We start from the raw sequence: 15,931 nt of genomic DNA, 5'->3' as shown, positions 1-15,931 counted from the left end.
TGTGGTTTTGCATCAGCATGATAGGAATGCAGTAGCTGCCACTCTGGAAAAGCTATATATTTTGGAAATGTGAAGCTGTTCTGTACTGCTTGCCCAAATCCAATGAAATTCTTGGCTTTGACTGTGTGGCTAGCAGCTTCTTTTGGTATGTGATTTTTTTAAGCACAGCTAAAATACACCCTATGTGATGACAGCATGTCTCACTCCTTTTCACTATCACCACCTGTCCATACTGTGTTTTCCCATTTCTATGGTGTTTTCTCTCACTTCTACTGAGTGCTATCTGTTAGTGAACTGCTTCAGGACAATGCCAAAATAATAGAAATGTGGGAGACCTCCATTTTCAGACCTGTCTCACAGGAATCAAATCAACACATGGGTTGTAATACTTGTTCTGGTTGGAGTGAGTTTTCATCCAGATGGGGTAATGATAGAGCACAGAGTAAGTAACATTGGAGTGACTAACTGTATGTAATTGCCCTTCTAGTAAAAGCAGAAAACACTTTAGTGAAGACTAGTTGTTATAGTGGTAATTAACAGTAAAGTTAGAAAAGCTCTTTCTTGGTGCCTATTAACACCGTTAGAAAGCATCTTAGCATACATTATGTGTTAACGAGTTCGTGTTCGTGTCCCTGTGCTCATAACCATATGTCAGGTGTGTGCTGGGTTCCTCCTCTGTGTCATTATCCTCATGCTGTTCTTGCTACTGTCATACAGCATGCCCATCTGTAGTAGTGGTGCACTGCTACCTAGAAAGCCCAAGAAGCTGATGAGAGATAGTATAAAAAACAAAGGGCTGGAGAGCAGAACGGAACCACAGGGATTGAATGATGTACCCAGCACTGGAGGATTGTGTAAGAAATGGAATGGCTAAAATAGCTTCACTGTGAAAGCCTCTGTAATTTTTAGGGACAAAGTCTTAGTCCTTTTTGTTGTTTCATGTGCAAGGTAGACTGACCCCCAACTTTCCCTTGCTTCTTTTCTCAAAAGGTCAGATCTAATCCTCCTGTTCAGCACATCGGGAGGCACACCAAGATTTTTGAACTTCAGGGGATCAGTATAGAAGGGCAGCTGTCAGTAAAGTAGCTGTGTATGCCTGATATTTAGCTCTTTCACATCTATAGGGAGATGACTTTGTTATTCTCTAAATGAAAAAGTTGGTCTAAAGTTTGCCTATGTGCCCTTCACTCTCATGGGTAGATCTCCTGCTGACTTCAGTGTGCGCTAGACTGGCCCACGTAGGGAGAAGGAAAAGGACATTCGAATTTTAGAATAAGCACTAGCTGAGCTGATAAATCCCAGTAGCTTTCTCATTGCCATGGCTGTGTTGGTCCTTACCCTAGGGAGCTATTCTTCCTCCTCCTCTTATCTGTTTTTGGGAAATTTCCATGCAGTATTGCACAGTGCCACTGTCCTGAGCAGTCTTCATTCAGTCCATGTGTCTTCTAAAGCACTTTGAAAAACATAGAACAAAGCTTTGATGAACAGCCTGATATGGAATAAACTGTGATATTCAGCAGCAATGGGAAGCTGTAACAAAACATATACTTGGCAGCAGTGTTGTGCTCCCCTTTTGCCTGGAAGGAAAATTAGATCTAAAAGACACATTCTCAGATGAAGCTGGCTCTGGTACGTGGATTGTCAGGTAGCAAATAACAGTGGGAAGTGACTTCTGGCTCTTCTGGCTGCTTGCCTTGAGAGGGAAAGGGGATGGCTGTGCTCCCAGATGGAGGAGCAAGAGGAAGTCCAACATTGTGACATGTGAGGGTCCCCCATAGATGCCAAGGCCGGGCTGGCAGCTGCTTCTCCAGCAAGGGTGGTGACAGCTGGGGGAAGGGCATCTCACCTGTGCCCCAGCAATATCAACTCTGTGAGCTGAGCCTTGGCACGCAGAGCTCAACTGAAATGGGTAAACAGAGCCCATACTCAAAGAAAGGGAGAATTCTAAGCAAATCCCAGGGCATGGTTCAGAAATGCTGCTGCAGATATTTCTTACTGCATTAACAGGAATGAAAAAGGCAGCATATCCATGGGGGAGAAATACTTCAGCAGTGGTGCTTACCTGAGTGGAAGCCTCTGCAATTTTAAGACGGTTGGCTGGGTTCTCAATTGGTGTAAACATCCAGTACTTTTGATTTACTTATAGTTAAGTTGTTTTGCAGTGTCTGAGAATCTTGCTTACACATCTGAATCATGACTGAAGAGCTTGAGCCACTGAGGGATTCGTATCGAAATTCAAAGGTTAATTAGCATAGGGTGTTAAAAGCAGATGTAGTTTAAGTGAACAGTGCTTCAATGCTCTTATCTAGAGAGATGTTTGATCTTGATTCTAAAGAAGAAAAATGAGCTGGCAAGTTGCTTGCTGCTCAACTCTGACAAAGTCCAACCCCAAAATAAGAAGTTTTAAAATAAATATAAAAACCTTTAAATTAACCATTCCTCAGGGGCATCAGTGAAGTTCTTAAGAATCTAGCTTTTTGTGAAAGTGCATACACTGACACATGCTTGTTAAAATATATTAATTATAAATGTATGTCCAGAACCAACCTGAAACCTTTGAAAGGTCCAGGGAGTAAGCCAGTCAGGGAAAAGAGACTGCCAACCAGTGTATCATAGAAGAATAGCAAATTGTAAAGCAAATATTTGAAACAATGGTTTTTTGTGACTAAAATATGTTTTTACTATACTTGTGAGAGGCAGATTTTCACATGCACAGAAGGAAAACAGGCACCCAGCTTCCACTGAAACCCATTTTCCCTATTTATTTAGTACATTCCCCAATTATTTTTTCATTAAAACTGAGTCATCTCATAGATAATCTGTAAATGGTAGCATAAGACTTTGAGTCATCACAGCATGTACAGTAATTGGCTACACTGAAAATCTGCCTTGTAAATACAAGATTGTAGTTGATTTGTTGTGTAATGAATTGTTTTTTGCCTGCAATGCCAAAAGCTGTTGCCATGAACACTACAAAGTGATGATTTGCTTGCTGTCAAGTCACCCTGGGTGATTTACTATTCTGAAATCCTTGCCTCTCTATCCCTTTCCTTTGCACAAAGTGAGAGATCTGAAAAGTGGGAACACTGTTTGCTTACCCCAAAGAGGGGAGAGCTGTGTGAGTGAAACTGATTTCCACAAGCAGCCATCAGAGGAATATAAATGGGGTGCAGCAGCTAAAGCCCTTTGCCAAAACTCTTCAGTGATGGAGGAGCAGCAGCCTTTGGGGTTGTTTGGAGTGGAAACATGGGAGGTTTTAGAGGCAGTTCACTTTTGGATCTAGCTGGTGTCAGAAGTGCTGGGCCTGCTGACCTCTGTACAGAGACTGACCTGCCTGTGTCCTCTGATGTGGTTTGACACAGAACACCTCTTCCAGCTCCAGTGAGAGCAGGCAGTGGTTCTGGCCTCTTTCTGCTTCATGGGGGTCACCTGGAGTCTAGAGCAGACCCTAATCCTCCTCTGTTCCTGCCCTCTTGGAAGGGGATGATGTCCTGATGATTGATGTCAGGTACAAGTGCAATTAAATAGGTCCTTTCCCCCCAGGGTATTTTCTTTCCTTTTCAGTCACAGTTGTGAAGCCTATATGGTTTTCTTGTTGGTCCTGTGGTTTCATGACAGCTCAGAATGTTATGACAATAGCAATGCTTGTTCCAGAGTTTCCCCCTTGTAAGATCCTTATTTAAAATCCTATCCATCATGCAATCTACTTAGCTAATTGTCAGAGCTTGTCATGCCATGTAATTAAGTTTTGGACAGCATTCAGATGCTTCTTCAGGAGTGTGTAAGGGTGTGTGTGGAATTGCATCTCTTCTTCCCTGGTAGCACAAAAAATGAGTCACACTTCTGGCTGGCTCAGACAGAGCTGCAGACATCATCACAGTAGGTTGGGTGGAGGATTTAAGATTAGGAGCTTCTGTAACCTGATCCTAAGAAAAGCCCTAGCCAGCCTTGCTATTGGCGTAGGGATTTGTTCACAACTGGCTGGGGATGACCAAGGGGATTCTTTTAATCTCATCAGCCTGCTGTTAGGAGCTTGCTTATTATAGCCTGATAACTTTGTCCTGGAAGCACCGGCAGCCCTCAAATTAAGATCTCTGTGTTGGGTAGGAAGGATAAGGCTTCAGCATCACGGATTTGAGAGAGCCTTGCTGTTCGCTACTTCTGATGCACACACACAGTTCAGATAATCAAACTCCTTCTCAAATGTTTGTGCACTGCACAGACCAGCCTGTCTCTGCCTCTGACTGACTGAGGTGGGAATAAACCCCAGAGCTTCATTGATCTTGAAAAAAAAAAAAAAAAAAAAGTGTGTGCATGCACAGGTATATATTTTTTTCTGGGAAAAATGCCAACATGCTGCTTCAAATTTTGAGGCATTGCCATCCTGGGTACACTCTATTGAATTTCGGGGTTGTTTTGTTTTTAAAGCCGTGTTATAGAAATTAATGTCAACATGAAAAGTGTTTTTGTTTTTTTGTTTAGATTGTAATAACAAAAAATAATCTTTGAGGTCCTTTGAATGCTCCAACATTATTGCAGCATCTGTGCTGTTCTGATTCACCCTAAGATTTTCAATAGCAGCCTAGTAGAAGTAGAATAAAGCATGGCCCTCACTGGAACCTCTCTTCTGTCAGAGCTCAGCATGGTCAAAAAAAATCAACTTAAATCATGGAAAGCTGTTGAAGCTAATTCCTTTGTGCTACTGTCAGACTAGGAGGAAACAGTCCTATAATATACACAAAAAATATTCATCTGCTTTTATGGTACTTCAAGAAGCGTAGACAAGCAGTGATCCAGGACTGAAATGTTTCTGTTAGAGGTATACAGACTCCATCAACAAAGTCCTTGTGTGGATGATTATAATGAGATTAAAGCATGCCAGAAGCAGGTTCCCTGCCCAGCCATTTCTGTTTGTTGTGTACGTCTCCTGCTAAACAGTGGTTCTGTGCCCATAACTCTGTGCCTTTCTCTGAGCCCCTTTCAGGACTGGGGAGACCGAGGTGAGATGGCTGCTGGCTTACATACTCTGCCCATCATTTGTGGGAAACAGAGCTGCTGGTCTTGGAATTTCATTGTCTTTGTCTCTAGGAAGTGACCTCCTTTCTCTTGATTGCTCTCCAGCAACCTCTGATTGATCGCATCTCAGATATACCCAGGGATTCTTGCAGTTGTCTCTTCTGCTTTTGATTTAAGAGAGCACTTGTAAGTGCAGTTCATCTTTCTAGGTGCTAAGTAAAAAGGGGAGACAGAAGCGGGCTGTGCCCTAAAAAGTGAAAAATCTGAATAGGACAGGCAGAGGAAAAAAACGCTTTTCTTGTTGCTAAAAGCTTGGGGCCATGGAGAGATTTACAGCTACGCTCTGCAGTTACATGTGGAGTCTGGCAGAGGGCTGGCTGAATTTCTACAGTAGCTCCCACTGATCCGAGGCTTTGAGGTAGGTCTGCCTACCAGCAACAGCCTGTTGTTGTTCCCAACAGGCAATGCTCTACCCCTTCCTCACTGCTTAGTGGCTTTCAGTGGCTCCAGCCCCACATAGATCACCTTCCAGCCAGATTTCCCTGCCATTTGTGCTTCTCTGGTCTTTCTTAGGAGCTTGGGACATCATGGCCTCACATATTATTTTAGGTGTCAGTTGATAAGAACTGAAACAGATTGTAAGTTTTGGTGCAAAATAGCATCAGAGCTTTGATAGGTGGGGCCAGATGATCTTGACATAATCCCTTTGACAGGGTGGGTAAATCCCTCCTGGTGTTTGGCAGGAGCAGAGGAAAGCCTGCAGCTTGGTATTTCCCTGCTGAGGAGAGCAGCCATAAGGGAACACTGCCAGGGTGTGCTCAAACCAGTTATCTTATTATTGAGAACCACTGGGAGTCCAGGAAGAAAAGAGGATGCTTTTGAAGTCAGGTATGTCTGTTTATGAGCTTCACTAAGCAGCAGAGACCAGACTGTCCCGAGGGCCAGAGAAAGGAGAGCCTCTTGTGTAGTTCCTCTGATCTCTTGGTTTTGTTATGTGGATTTTGTGATCTGTAGTTTAGGATTAAAAAGACCAAAGAGCATTTAAGTATGGATTTCATTCTTCTGATAGTGTCATCGTCCACAGATGTGGAGCCAGCCAGAGTGTATCAGGCCCTTCATCAACTAATTAACTTGAGTTGTCAAGCTGCAATCAGTGAACTGCTCTCATACTAAAATAATAATGATATATTCCTCTCATCTGAAGCTGTCAGCTTCCAGCTGCAACAGGCTTGAGTTTGCAGGGTCTGTAACTTACTCCATGGAGAAAAATCAGATTTGCACTTCTGTCTTACCAAAGCCAGCTTTGGCTTGGTTCCCTTTCTAGCAGAGTTTGCTGTTGGAGCAGCACCTAAGGCCAGGCCAGGATTATGTTGGGCTCGTTGCATGACTGAAGCTGCCATCAGACTGCCACATGCAGCACTGTGAGTCATTTTAAAGGGACATTTTCTAGTTTCAATTGCTTATTGAGAAGCTCATTTGGTTTCTTTTTGGGTTGCATTTTAAAAAATTTCTAAGGGGTATGTTTCTCTTGAAATTCTTCCTGTTGTGGTTTTGTTAGGCGAGAGAGGTGCTACACATTTCACTGTAGGACAGCGTCTAAGCTGTCTGAAGAAAAGGTGTCCAGGATGCCTTTGGGACTGCTTGTCTGCCCCACAGAGCTGGCAGGCCAGCAGGGAGCCCTTGCAGGCTCTGGTGGGGATGTCAGTCCTTCTTTCCTCACAGTTTTTGGAGCTTTAGTGCCCTGTCACACCTGTCCTGTCATACTTGTCACAACTATCCTGTCTTAAATAGACCAATAAAGAAATCCCATTCCACAGTGGTAGTGGGAGTCTTGGACTCAATCCTCCTGCCTCTATCTTGCATAAAAAATTGAATGCCACCTCCTCTGAGTATGACCACTATTTTTTTTTAATAGGCTGACCACATAGGAATTCCAAAATGGAAGCAAACAAAAATGACTTGTTTGTTTTTTTCAAATGGACTTGGACCAAGGAATTTGTGTAGCCTTCTAAGAAACAATAACTAGCTTTTACTGTAATGAATCTCTTTGCACAGTGTAAACATCACAAATAGAAATTAAAAGTACAGTTTACCCTACAGCATAGGTTTGGGTGACACTTAGAAAAGGCTATGAAGCATCTTAATTAAAGTTTTATAGGCTCATAATCATGTGTTATTTGAGATAAATATCATTAGCAATACCAGAGCTATGCAGAAGTGTAATATGCTTTAGATATCCGGAAATACGTGTAAAATAAATATTTTTCTAAGGAGGTCTTCTTTCCCCATCAAATAAGAAATCTTGTTTAAAGGCAGGAATGCAGAATACAGAAATCAGGAGGCTTGGGTTTTCTTTGTGTATTCCCTGTCATTTCTGAAAACCATCATGGAACAGATATCCTTTTTCTGTGAAAAAGCTCCTTTTCAGATGGCTTCTTGGTGATTTGATGCAGAATAATTTTTTAGCGTACAAGTCTGCCTTCATAAACATCCTCATAAATATAACACAGCAAACAAACTGCTTGGAGGTCAGACTGCAGAAGAAGTTGACCTTGCATTTTTAGCAGTTTAGTGTATGCTAGAGCTTAGATTCAGCAGCATTAAATTTTGCAAAAGTCTTGTGACAAGTGTTTCTTACAGAGTGGGAACATCTGAAAGCCTACTACAGACTAATAGGAAACACTGAGCACAAATGCTCAGGTGCAATTTAGGCACAAATTTGGTGTTGATTAAATGCAGAGTCTTAGCCAGTATGCAAAATAGGAGTGACTTCAAAGACTAAACAGATACTTTGGTAGTACCTTTGCAATGAGCATCTTAATTCAGGCACCAATTATCTTTCATTCTGTATCATTAAAACTCTGAGTTATATCCTTATTTCTGTCCAAACAAAGCCTCCATGATGAAAGTTAAACGCATTAAGCACCTTAATAAATAGGGATGAGTTTCTCTCTTTTATTTTTTTTAAGACATCTTGAGTTTGCTGAACTAGAGTCTCTGCATTATGTTTTGGTAACTGAATTTAGGTGTGTTTTGCAGAAAGGATATGACACGTGTTCTGCCTTAAAATACAGGTGCCTCTTCATTTTGTGTAGCTGTACCCTTAGGAACATGAGTTTACTTACAGATTTTGACAGTGACATATAAAAAGAGCTGAATTGTGGTGATGTGAAGAAGTAAATACAAATATATGGTTTCTAGTGCAGGTGATACTTTTTATTCCAAAAGAAAATTTTTATTTCAAGTATTGGCACAATTGTACTCACTGATCTGCCTATTAGGACTGTAAATCCTAGGCTATTGTTTTAAATAGTTTGCTTGTATATGTTGTCTGTTGAAATATGTATTTAAATGGGTGTCTACTGCTACCAGTCCTCAAGTTATTTGTGACTGTTCACTGTTAGGAATACTCAGAATAGCAAATCAAAAAGCTAAAGCTTGTGCTCCTACCCAGAATTATTTATTTTTAAATTTTTGTTTTTATTTTTTAGTATCAGAAGCTCCTTTATTTTTGCTTGAATGGTTACAGAGATGGCAAGGATAATAGATCCACTGCTGTTTACTTTTACTATGTGGGATGATACAACTCTGGCGATTCCATGCAGTATTAAGAAAAGAAACAATAGCTGTTACTTTTATACATAAGAAGATATATGGCCACTTGCATTTTCTTTGTACAAGTTCATTACATTTTAATCTCTATATATAATTATCACATAATGGTTTTGTTTATTATTCCCTTTAAATTATTCTTCAAATTTGTTGGAGGCTCTTTTATATTTCAGTTTTTTAATTTTAAACTCTCTCCAACACACCTTTGGATTTTGGAAGGGAAGCCCAAGGGAGCTGTGAGCGAATTGAGGGCTTTTGGCTATGAAGAGATGGATGCAGGCCCAGCAGTGCAGCAGCAGAGATCACTTCTCTGGCCAGCCCTGAGGTCTTGGTGTGCTCTCTCACATCTGCTGACTGAGGTGATGGTGGGAGAGCTCCTCACCCCATTTCAAACCCCGCTCTTTCAACTGAAGGCACCTCCCAGCCAGCAGAACTGTGGGTCAGCAGCCTCAAAGGTGTGTACTCGGGGGGGAATTCCTTCTGCTACAGCAGCACGTGCAGAGTCCAGCTTGATCAGAAGCCTTTGAAACACTGCATTTCTCCTGCTCGTGTCCAATCACGCTCATGAAATCATGTAATGTATGCTTACTATTTTAGTCCATGAATATCTCAAAGCAGTGAAAACTGTGGTTGAGTACTCCGTTGAAATGGGCTCTCTGTGACCTGATTCTTAAATGTGCTGAGCGCTCGCTCGGGTGCCTGTGAGGTCAGTGAGCGCTTCTGGGCTTTCATTGCTTTGGAAATGGAGCTGAAATATGGTTATGTGAACTTTGCTTCGTGCTCATATGCGTGCAAACCTTAGTCCTGTTTTTAAGGATGCAAGACAAGAAGAGAATCCATTTTGAGTCTCCAAGGAAAAAATCCATAAAGGTGTTAAAAGGCAGACACTGGTTAGTGAACATTATTGAATCTTCAAGTTTTTCCAAGTCATTGTATTGTTTTGTCTGCTTCTACTTTCACAATAACTTTCTGCTTTCATTGGAACTGTGCAGTTTAAAGACTTTCATGCCTGATTGCTTTATACTTGACAGAAAGATCCTGAGTACCGCATGTGTGTTTGAATTGGTGTTTCTTTGAATGTCAGCTGATCTCTCAGGTTAGAGAAAGTAACCTGATTTTACAAAAACTAGCACATAAATTGCATCTGTGCTGCTAGGACCTGCTGACACCACAAAGATAGGTCTTGACAAAAGTTTTATTTGGGCTACAACTCTTCTTGTACGGCATGTCAGATGGGTTCTTTATTTCTGCTCTTTCATTCTTTATTGCTGAAGACATTAGTAGGGAAGCAGGCTTTCTGCTTCTTCAGGAATTTGCAGACTGGCACTGCTTGTCTTTCATCTGCAGCAATAATCCTCTCTGTGTAGGTCTCAAATATGCAGAATTTCCTGGGAAAACAAGGAATCTCCTTACTCTAAAAATTTTAGTACTGGACAAAAATCATTAGCAAAGAACAGAATGACAAAAGCCCAGAAAGCACAAATGGCGAGAGAGCTCTGTGGTGTACAGAGTTTTGGGGACTGAGACCAGATAATTTTTTAAGAGATTTTATTTGTTTAGTCTGACTTGGCACCAGCTAGTCTGTGTGTATGTACACTGTCAGCACTGTTTGAACACACAGATGCTCCAGTATGGGTGAAGGAAATGCCCTTAGCCTGAGTCATGCGTGCAGGAATAGCAGTGATTCCGAATCCACAGGCAGAGGTGATGGCAGCAGTTATGCAGATGAGAGCACGTAAAAAGGAATGAGGTTTCTGCAAAGTTACTTGTGCACAGGCTTAAATAAAGAGCATTGCAAATCACACCTAGAATATTTTCTCTGTGTCTATGATTATGTTATTTCCATAGCAACTAATTATGCCATAAACCAAAGATCATGACTTCAGGTGACATGTGAGCAGAAGGAGATGAGCTGTTAAGTATTGAAGATTTTTTTTTTAATGCAGATTTCCTTATTTATAAAGAAAAAAAAGAAAAAGAAAATGAAATAAACCAAACAACAAACCAACCAACCATGAAGTCTGCTATATAAGTGAAATTGCTTGTGCCTGGAAAGTGTTTTCAAAGTTTCGTTGGAGGCATCAGTAAATATTTCAAGTTGTTGTAGGTACAACTGTGAATATCAACAGATTTTTATGTTAGCTGAGGAAATCTCTAGAATGTCTGACTCTGTTCTCCTGCCCATGCAATCCAGGGCTCAACCCTTTCCAGCAACTATAACCATTTACAGATACTGAAATTTCCAATGGATGAGCAGGGACCCTGGAAATAAAAGGTCTGGGTTCTTAGGTATGTGGTAAGTTTGAGGTTGCAGTGAATCATATTGTCTTATGCTTCACTTATTAAAAATATTCCTATTTCTTTTGAAAACAGAAGATTCTAGAGCTTTCCTCAGCTTACAGCCCAATGGTCCTGCTCTTTGAGCTGAAGGACCTGCAGCCCAGAGTAGAATGCATGTTGCTTGGTTTACCTGTTTCTTACGGGACTGCTTTAACATGTCTGGCGTTTGGTTCAGGAGCTGGCTTTATGGCTCCCCTCATGACCCACTTGCACCTCGCTTTAAGTCTTTGGCAGCATGTGCAGACTCATTGCACCATGTGAATTTTTAGGAGAGCAGGATTGAGGGAAGAAACTTGTTGATTGCTGCTTGAATTGACCTTGAATGTTTCCAGGGCTGGGGCATCTACAACCTCCTTGGGCAACTTCCTCCAGTATTTCATCATCTCATTGTAAAAAATTTTTCCTTATATATATGTGTGTGTGTGTGTATATATATATGTGTGTGTATATATATATATATATATACTTATATATGTATATGTATGTAGTCTGAATCTATTCTCTTTTCGTTAAAAAACATTACCCCTTATCCCATGGCCACCGGTCCTGTTAAAAAGCCTGTCCCCATCTTTCTTTAAGCCCCATTTAGGTACTGAAAGGCTGCAGTGAGGTCTCCCTGGATCCTGTTCTCCTCCAGGCTGAACAACCTGATGTCTTTCAGTCTTCCCCATTAAGGGAAGGTGTTCCAGCCCTCTGATTGTTTTTTGTGGCCCTCCTCTGGACCCACTTCCAACAGGTCCATGTTTTCCTTGAGCTGAGGACTCCAGAGCTAGATGAACTATTCCACATGGGCTGTCATCAGAGCAGAGGGGCAGAATCACCCTCTTCAACCTGCTGGCTATGCTGGCCAGTGCCCCCAAGTTCCTCTGGGCAAGGGCTGCTCTCAATTCCTTCCTCCCCCAGCCTGGGCTGATACTGGAGGTTGCCCTAACTCAGGTGCAGCACCTTGCACTTGGCCTTGTTGAATCTCATGAGGTTTCCATGGGCCTGCTTTCAGAGCTTGTCAGATCCCTGTGGATGGCATCCCATCCCTCAGGTGTGGTGACTGCACCACTCAGCTGCTGGCATCTGCAAACTTGGTGAGGGTGTGCTGTATCCCACTATGTCACTTATGAAGACACTAAACAGTCCTGGACACAGTTGAGCAGAGACTGAAAACCTGTGGCAGCGTGAGGCTGACAGGTTAAAAATCATATTCTCACTTTCTTTGCTTTGCTCTTTTAGTTATTTATATTCATGCAAAATGAATATACTAAAGCAAACAAATCAAAGACTCCATCACAAGGCTTTTTTTTCCTCCTAGCTAAAACAGCCAGCTTGGCCCTGAACTTTGGTTCACCCTTCAGTCAGAAGAGATGTTTCTCTTAGACTTTTGGAAGAGGTACAATTTTTATAAAACCTGCATCACTGAATCAAACATAACCAAACAGTAGCTGCAAAGAGTGCACTTGGTGAGCAAACAAGGGATTTCTCTCCAGGCATGTTGCTGAAAAAAAAAGACAGGCAGGGCCAGACAGGTTTGATGAACACTTTTCTGCGATGGTCTCTGTATGTACATGAAATTAAAAAGTTGAGCATTTGGAGTGTATTCACCAGCTGATCACCCTTAGCTGGTTTCAGTGCTGTGGTGTGAAGCAAAGCTAGTAACTCACAAGAAGATGCCACTCTTGTAGTAATGTTTGAGCTTAGTCGTGTTGTTCACTGAAGCTACTGGGATTGATGTCACCTGTCACGTGCATGCCTTTGCACCCTCCTCTATTGCAGGACTGGAGCAGTTGTCACATCCATACCCTGTTTTATATAGTGTATTTCACTAATACCATCTAGCAGGGTTCTTTAAAATTTTATTTTGTGGGTCACTTAACAAAGTCTACTGAGGTTAATTCAAAGTGAGTTGTTTCATTAGGAGGATGGAGCAGGTATGCAGAATTTTGAAGACAGTGACAAGAGGCATTAGTAGGGGGAAAACCAGTGCAACCATTAAAGGACTTACGAAACTAAATTAATGAGGAGGTGAATTAGTGCTGCGTTTTGTGTGAGCTGAAGGCACTGATGTCTTGTCATGAGTGTTAAATCATGGAGGAAGAAGAGAAAGCAGTATTCGAAATAATAAGGGAGGGTGGTGTGGGGTCTGTGGTGGCTGCAGCTCAGGGTGAGGTGCAAAGTGTGGGCTGTGTGTCTTCAGGTGAAAGCCAGAGCTGAGGCTGCTCAGAGAAAGGATGTGAGGGATAACACAGTTAAGAGATCTGCCCCTGATGCCCAAGCCTTTTACAGTTTATTGCCAGGAGTTCACCTGATGTCATTAGAGTGAGACTGCTGCCTCTTCTCTTTCAGGGCCAGGGTTTTGGCTGGAGTCAGGGAAGGGTTACCAGCACTCCACTCAAAGTGGCAGAGACACAGTTGTTATAACCTAAATGGTAGCGTGCCACCAGAATCAATACAAATTGAACCTCTGCTGGTGAGACTGCACAGTGCCTGCTTTCTTGTGTAGAGGAATCAATATGAATTGGTCACAGGATGGGAATACAGAGATGCAGCTGGGGAGAGAAAAAATAGATGTTAAGCAGAAGTGAACAGAGGTCACTATGTCCATGCTGTGATTTTAGGCTCAGTCATTAACAAAAAGTTTAGTGAAAGCTCTAATTTGCCTGCCCTTTGGGTCACCCTTTAGAATAATGGCCCAGTGATGCAATGCTTCAAGGTTTATTCTTCTTGGTTCACACATCACTTTATTGTTAAACAGCTAAGATGTCAGCACGGGTCCCAGCATGGCCTTTCCATTCACTTCACACTAGGGATGGGCAAGAGTAGAGTACCCCAGCCGTTCTTCTTTTGTTGATTTCCCCCAGTCCCCATGCAGGACATTGCTCCCTCATGTAAGCATGTCATCCAAGCTGCAGTTAGCTTGTTGGTGCAACATTGCTTTCTCAAGGATTTTCCATTTAGGCTAGAGATTCTGACTGGGTTTCCTGGTGTGGAAGATTTAATAAAAGAATGATTGTAATTCCTGTTTACTAAGTGACTCTGTTTCTAATTAGCTGTTGTTATTGTAGTGAGAAATAACAGCAACTACTTGAGAACTACATTTTACACTTAAGTGCCTTTAAAAAGTCTTCATTTCTATGAGGTGTGCTGCAGGATGCTGGTGAAAAGAGGCTGGAGAAAAAGTACCCTCTATTGTAAGGGTTATGCAGACCTCAGCCTTCCTCATGCATTGTCTGCATCTGTCTGAAATATATCCACGTGTGTTGATGTTTATTACTTTTTATTTAAAATAAACATTTAGAAATTGTTCCTTCTACCTTAGATCCTGGCTTTATGAATTATTCCACTGTATTAAGGACTTAATTCTCTTAAGAATTGATGATTTCTCGCTGTCAGGAAAGGGGAAGGCAAGTGATTTCTAACCCTTTTCTTATCCAGATAGCAATGAGCTGCCTTTGGGCTTCAGTTGTCTAGTTTATGGTAAATATGCCAAATTCTCCTCTGTTAAATGCGGTACCATGGGCACCCTTGTTAAATCACAGTTATCTGACTTGTCACTGCTTCAGCATAATTTGCGTGCTGAGCTATACCCAGTTTTTCTTTCACCATTTAATATAATGTTCCGTGCGCAGGCATTTTTGTATACTGACAGAAAGCGTAGAAAATGTTTGATTCGTTTTTGGGTTTCTGTCAGCAAACTGGTCCAGTTGTAATCCAGGTGAGGAGAAAGGTTGGAGGCAGAACTGTTTGGTACCACAGGGAAAATGAACAGCATATTGGGAACTCTGAGAACAGATCTGCTTCCATTGGACCATCTTTATGTGCTAGGGAGGGAAGACTCCTTTAAGGGGGCAGAGTTCATATTGTGCAGGAAAGGGAGCGGAGTAGAAAATTGATTTTGGAGGTAGGGAAATCAAAAAGTGGAAAAGTTGTAACTCATCAAAGTTACTGAAACAGATGGTGCAGGAGTATATTACCCTTGTGTTTTGCGCTCAGATTCTTTCTCTCTAAAGCTTGCACCAGGTATGGTCAGTGTATTTATAGTTTGCTGAGGAAATGAAGAGAAATAATTAGACTCTAAGTTTGCAGTTTGTAAATTAACAGAATTACAGGGTGGTTTGCAGGGGCAAACTGCTTAGGCTATGTGCAGAACCAGCTCATTTTACTTTTACTAATTTGTTCTTTAATTAATTGGTGCCCATGTCTCTTGATTTATGCTGAGACTGGCAAGATGCTTCAGGAAGGAAACCTGTTTTCACCTTGATTAATTCTCTGCTGGGCAGGCGTTTTAAAAAAATGTTAGCCAGCCATCTTTTGATGTGACTCCAGTAGGTTACAGTCAAAATCAAGGGGCAGACAGAGGAGGAAGGCAGGGAGGAGGCAGACAGAGAGGGAGGTGGCACATAACAGAGACAAGTGAAAAACTTGCACAGGGAATTTGGGGCAAAGATGGTAAATGAGTCTTGCATTCCTGAGTGTTAATACTGTAATTGCTACAGTTTCAGTAAGATTTTTCCTTCCCGAAAAAGTTGTGTGTTGCACATTTTCAACTCTGTACTGCCTGTGGGAGCTGTCAGATTTTAGGGAAGTGCTCCCCAGCGTACGGAGCTTGATGCCGATCAGTGCGTTCTGACAGGGGGACAAATGACCTGGCCATACGTAGTTCTGAGTGATGATTCCGCGGGACCGAGCGAATTAGGAGCATCCCGGTGATGGATCTGCAGTGGAACAAACGAGCCTACCGGCAAGGGGAGCACGGTCTGTCCTGACCCCGCTCCCCGCGGAGCATCCCCAGCGCTTTTGCGTACCAAACCTTCCCTGCCTTCACTTATTCCCGTTCCTTTCGGCAGCGCCGCCTGCGTATCCGGGCAGCCCGCGAAAGCCACCTGTCCCCAGGTTCGGGCTCCGCGCGGTTTGGCCGTGCTCAGAGTTGCGGCGCGGGGGGACCCGCGGCCCCGGGCGGGGCCGTGAGGGCGGG

At 42.4% G+C, this 15,931-nt stretch overlaps 1 protein-coding gene across 7 annotated transcripts in view; it reads left to right on the top strand.

Moving 5' to 3' along the window:
* TSPAN4 (tetraspanin 4) overlaps positions 1-15,931 on the top strand; it is a 415,376-nt gene that overhangs the window by 212,488 nt on the left and 186,957 nt on the right. The window lies entirely within an intron of this gene.

Source organism: Motacilla alba, chromosome 5 (genome assembly GCF_015832195.1).
Source record: "Motacilla alba alba isolate MOTALB_02 chromosome 5, Motacilla_alba_V1.0_pri, whole genome shotgun sequence".
In the NCBI taxonomy this organism is placed as follows: Eukaryota; Metazoa; Chordata; class Aves; order Passeriformes; family Motacillidae; genus Motacilla; species Motacilla alba.
Note: the sequence above shows the minus strand (reverse complement) of the source record. Positions and strands in the feature narration are given on the sequence as shown.